Source organism: Episyrphus balteatus, chromosome 2 (assembly GCF_945859705.1).
Source record: "Episyrphus balteatus chromosome 2, idEpiBalt1.1, whole genome shotgun sequence".
Classification (NCBI taxonomy): Eukaryota; Metazoa; Arthropoda; class Insecta; order Diptera; family Syrphidae; genus Episyrphus; species Episyrphus balteatus.
The window spans coordinates 66324552-66330551 of record NC_079135.1 but is presented as its reverse complement, the minus strand read 5'-3'; positions in this window follow the sequence as shown (position 1 = coordinate 66330551).

Here is a 6000-nt window from a genome sequence, read left to right as displayed (position 1 = left end):
GAATGGAACAAGAAGCTCGATAAGGTGTTGAAAGACTTGAACCTGACACAATCGAAACTGGATCCGTGTATTTACTTCAACTTTTCGGATAACAAGATGTTTTTTGTATCAGTCTACGTAGATGACTTGCTCATTTTCAGCAATAATGAAATTTTGAAAGTAAAAGTCAAAGATAAATTGAAACAAAATTTCACTATGAAAGACCTAGGTGAAGCAAAAAACTGTGTTGGTCTAAGAATAACTCGGAATAGATCAAAACACGAAATATATATCGATCAAAGACAGTACACAACAGACATACTCCAGAGGTTCAACATGAGTGATTGCAATCCTGTTTCTACACCGTTCGACACAAATCAGAGACTAAAAAAACCAAGACAACTGAACTCATCGTTTGACCACAAGAAAATTCCTTACCAAGAAGCAATTGGTAGTTTGTTATATCTGGTTCAAGGTACCCGGCCGGATATTGCTTATGCAGTGAACTATTTGAGTAAATTTAACAACGAATTCGATTCTTCTCATTGGACAGCTGTTAAGCGAGTTTTTCGCTATCTAAAGGGAACCTTAAATGCAAAAATTAAATTTTCCCAAACGACTGATTGCGACCTAATTGGTTTTTGCGATGCAGATTTTGCCAGCGATGAAGAAGACAGACGGTCATGTACAGGATTTGTTTTCATTCAGCAAGGTGGTGCTATTAGCTGGAACAGTAAGCGGCAAGCAACTGTAGCCCTGTCCACCACTGAGGCCGAATACATGGCCATGTCAGCTGCATTTCAAGAAGCGGAATGGTTACGACAGTTGAAAAATGAGTTGGATGATAAAAAATCTGAAAAAATTAAAATATTTTGCGACAACAAAAGTGCCATCAGCCTAGCGAAAACAGATGCTTATCACGCCCGCTCAAAGCACATAGACGTTCGCCATCATTATGTACGTGACAAAGTGGCATTGGGTTATTTTCATCTGGACTATGTAAGGAGTGAAGATATGTCTGCTGATTCATTAACGAAAGCTGTTCCAAGTCAGAAGCATTACAAATGTTCCGAGATGATGGGGCTAACTGATCTTAAGTCCGGTTTTAGTGGAGGTGTTGAAATAAAAACTCAGCCTTAAGAACTTCTAACCACATCTCAACATCAAACGCCAGCGAGCATTATATAAGTATTATGTAATATTAGTTATCTCTTTCTCTCATCTTGTGTGCTTGACTATATAAGAGGTAGAACCTCGTTTCCTTTTTTGGTAGTTCTTCAAATACAATAAAACAAGTGTGTAATTTACAAGATATAAAATCTCTTTTTATTCTTTCAATCCCAACAAAAAGCAACAACAATTTCGAAGACAAATTTGTTAACAACAACAATTTCAATGGGCAGCTGTCAAAACCTTAAGTAGCCATTTTTAAGTTTTGACAGTTCAGAACTTCAGAATTTCAGAACTTCTGTTTAAGATAAATGTCTGAATACACTACCTACTATTGCAAAGGTAGAAATGTGAACGCACCTTTAATAAATTAGGAAACTACCCTCTGAAAACATCCATAAGAAATTCCCTCGACTGCTGAATATCCCAAAATATCCCACTGGACTGGAAATATGAAGCGCCCCCTCTTGGAAAGGAAGTTTCGAGAAGCAAAGACGAGAACCTTCGAAGACATTCTCGAATTTCGAAATTCCGGTATAAAAGGGCAGCGTAGACACCGACCGGACAGTTTAATCTTGAAAGTGAAAGAGTACAGTACAAAGTGAAATAAAGTGTTGCGAATTGTTAGTAGTAAATTAAGTGTTTTAAAAGTGTATTTGTTTGAGCGAATAATGAAAGTAAATTGAGTTGAAATAAAGTGTGTTCTTATTTGAACGGAAATATAAGTGGAAATTAAATAAGTTTTATTGTGAACCCGGAATAAAACATTACATTGGTGTCAGAAAAGTGGAATAAAACTTATTTATTTGTGCGAATCAGATAATTTCGCGAATAAAATAAAAAGTGCGCGTGTGTTTGAAATAAGTAAAAGTGCTCGCGTTTTAAACAGTTAAAATGGGTAAAATAGTGAACGAGTTAAATGATGCTGAGCTTAAGGCCGAATTAATGAAACGAGGTCTTCCTACTGCTGGATCGAAAAATGACCTCCTTGTTCGCCTACAGGATTATTTAACCCAGAAAAACCTTAACTTGGACACGCTTAAATGCGAAATAGAAATAGCCGGAGACCAAGGTAGTGCTGGTGCTGATACGTCGAATACGATGGCTCTTCTCCTTGCCAAATTGGAAGAACAATGCAATGCACAGAAGAATTTTCTCGAACAAATTGAGAAACAACGCAAAGAGCAAAAGAGTGAGCAGAAGAATTTTCTCGAACAAATCCGAAACCTCATTGAAGATAAGTTTAACGCGTTTGAGAAAAAGTTCGTTGCTCTTGAAACTTCCATCCAAAGCGTTGAAAATAACTTTCAAGAAAAAATCGAGAAAATGGAAGTACAATTCGAGAAAATGGAAGAGAAAATCAAAAGCATTACAGAAGAGCTTGACAAAGTCCGAAAAAATAAAGGTCCGAGAATATTCTGGCCAGTACTCAAGGCAGAACGAAATTCATCCTCCAACATTTGATGGACAAACTACTTGGTCGATATACAAGATGCAGTTTGAGGCAGCTGCAGTAGCAAACTAGCAAACGATTGGGATGACAAAGACAAATGTATAGCACTGACTCTTGCCCTTAGAGGTCCTGCGGCTGAGTTATTGCAAGCCTTGCCACCAGAAAAGAATGGCGATTTTAACGCTCTTGTGCAGGCCATTGAGAGGCGCTATGGAGATGGCCATATGGGAGAAGTCTTCCGAGTTCAGCTTAGTACAAGAGTTCAGAAAAGAGGAGAAACTCTACAACAACTCCAAGCAGATGTTGAAAGGTTGGCTCACCTGGCATACCCAACAGCAAGAACCGAAATAATAAACCAGTTTGCGACAGAAGCCTTTGTTCGTGCTGTGTCTGACATAAACCTTCAGCGAGCGATTCGAACAGCTGCGAAACGCACCCTTCCTGAGGCACTAGCGTTCGCGCTTTCTATGGAAGCGGGAGAACAGGCATCGCAAAGAGTTCATGGGTTAAGAGAAGTAGCATCAGAGGAATGCGAGAAAATCGCATCTCAAGGAAGCCAGCGTGCAGGAACTGTTCGATGTTGGAACTGTAACAAGACCGGACATCTCCAGCGGCAGTGCAGATTGCCACCAAGAAGAACTGCTTGCCAAAACTGTGAAAACTGAATCAACGATGTGGTTCACCGTGTACAAAGGGAGGTAAAAGGCAAACTAAAAGAAGTTCATTGTGACCACTTACATCGCTATGAAGGTGAAAGAGCGATCGATTTGTTCGGGACGAACAATCTTAAGAGGGGGGCAATGTAACGAATTTCAGAACTTCTGTTTAAGATAAATGTCTGAACACACTACCTACTATTGCAAAGTTAGAAATGTGAACGCACCTTTAATAAATTAGGAAACTACCCTCTGAACACATCCATAAGAAATTCCCTCGACTGCTGAATATCCCAAAATATCCCACTGGACTGGAAATATGAAGCGCTCCCTCTTGGAAAGGAAGTTTCGAGAAGCAAAGACGAGAACCTTCGAAGACATTCTCGAATTTCGAAATTCCGGTATAAAAGGGCAGCGTAGGTAGACACCGACCGGACAGTTTAATCTTGAAAGTGAAAGAGTACAGTACAAAGTGAGATAAAGTGTTGCGAATTGTTAGTAGTAAATAAAGTGATTTAAAAGTGTATTTGTTTGAGCGAATAATGAAAGTAAATTGAGTTGAAATAAAGTGTGTTCTTATTTGAACGGAAATATAAGTGGAAATTAAATAAGTTTTATTGTGAACCCGGAATAAAACATTACAATACATTCTGTTTTTATACCATGCCCGGGACAAGCTGTAGAAATACGGGACAGTCCCGGATAAACCGGGACTAATGGTCACCGTAGTGATAGTGCATGGGACTTGCCAGATGGCAACATGTGCGAGAAATGCCTCGAACTTCATTAGCTGATATTGCCAATGTGGCCGGTATTGCTTTACAAAAAGGTACAGCCAGCGATCAGTCAACCTTTAGGCTAGGCGATTTTAGTCGCGCGATTATTCAGTCGCAAATTAGATGACAAGAATATCAATGACTGTAGACGCAATTTTCAAATTTTTAATCGCGGGAAGCATGTGTGTTCACAGGTATTGAAATCCTTGTGATCCATTTTTGCGACTGAATAATCGCGCGACTGAAATCGCATGTGTGCGCTTAGCCTTATTTTCAATTGGTTTCTCTCTGAGAGTTTCCAGTTACACCATTACTTTAAATAGGTTCCGGTTAAGGTTTATGATTTATTTTTAAAAATCAAAATAAAGGGTATCGGTTGAGATTTATTTTTTTAAATATCTCTCAATGGTTGAGATTTTTACAAAAAAATAAATGGAAAAGGTCAACCTTTTTCACGGAAAATAAATAAAAAATGGTTAATTCAAAGGAAAATGTCGAAAAAGTCAAAAATGCCTTTATTTTGCAAAAATAAATATGAAAAACATGTTTTTTATTATTTATGTATTAAGTTCACTTAATAATAGACTCTCAAAGTTCTTTGACCCAAGATTATAATTCTTTTCGCTTAAAATAAAATGAAAATGTTCTTTCCATCACTGTAATTTGAGTCGCTGAGACGACAAGCAAAACCAATGCAATTTAGAATATTTCAGGAGACCAATGTTCTAATTGATAAATTTGCAGATGAGATTAATTTTTTTCTCTCAGCGATAAATCTCACTGGTTGACCAGAACATAAAAAAAATACAAAATAAAGGTCTCCTTTCAGACCTTGACCGAAATTTTTCTTTTTTTTTTTAAATAAACGTTATTTCATGATCTTTATTGAAAATGGCAACAAATAAGAGTTAAAGGTCCTTTCAAAAGGTTGAGATTTATTTCTGATCTCTGGGTACAGCACGTTATTGTTGGTGTAACCGTTGGTTATTTTTCCAAATTAAGTCAATTTTTTAGAAAATTATTATTATTTTTTGGTTTCAAAAACAATTTGCTTAGTTTTCCACAAAAACAAGTCGCGCTAGAAAGAATTTTTTTTTTACTTTTTTAAATTTTCCACTTTTTGCAAAAGTGGCCATTGTAAAAACACGAAACATATAATTATTTGAACTATACCTAGAGCAAAGTAATTAAAAGAATTGGTCAATAAAATAACTTAATAGTGAACTATACTGCCCATAATCTCGTAAAGGCCCTAACTACAAAATTTTCGATTTTGATTTTTTTTGCATGTTTGGGGTAAGGGCATTGTCTGTTATCTCTGATTTATTCTCATTTATTTTTTAGCCTAGGTCTTCAAATATGTCAGAAAATTCAAAATTTACTTTTGATTTTTTTCATTTTTATATGCAAATTGTGATATTAAATTAAGTGTTTCCCTCTATAACTCAGAAGTAAGAAAATAGGTGTGTTTTTTATTACAACCGGTCTTAACTAGACAAAAAAAAACGCAGTCTGAGTTAAGCAATTTACATGTTAAATACAACAACACCTTAGCCCCTTGGGCTTAGTTGTTTAGTCCGGAGACCAGGGGCGTATACAGGATTTCTTCTTGGGGGGGGTCATGCCAAATTTTTTTTTACAAAAGTTTTGATAGTAGGCATAAACTTGAAAATGTGCTATTTGAATTAAAAATATTAAAGTTTGTTCGTTTTGCAAATCGAATCGAGCAGTTCCGAAGAGTTCTAAGAATAACCAAACAAAAACGTTGTGTGATTCGTTTGCTTTTGTTTAGGGTTCAACCTTAAGTCTAACCAATTAAGACCATCCTGTCCTTAAAGTACAGTGTAATGTATACGGATAGGATTTTCATACACTTAAAAACGAAAAATATGCGCTCAAAATATACTCTTAAAAAATATCTACTTTAAATATGCTTTTAAGACCACATGAATTTGTAAAATATAAA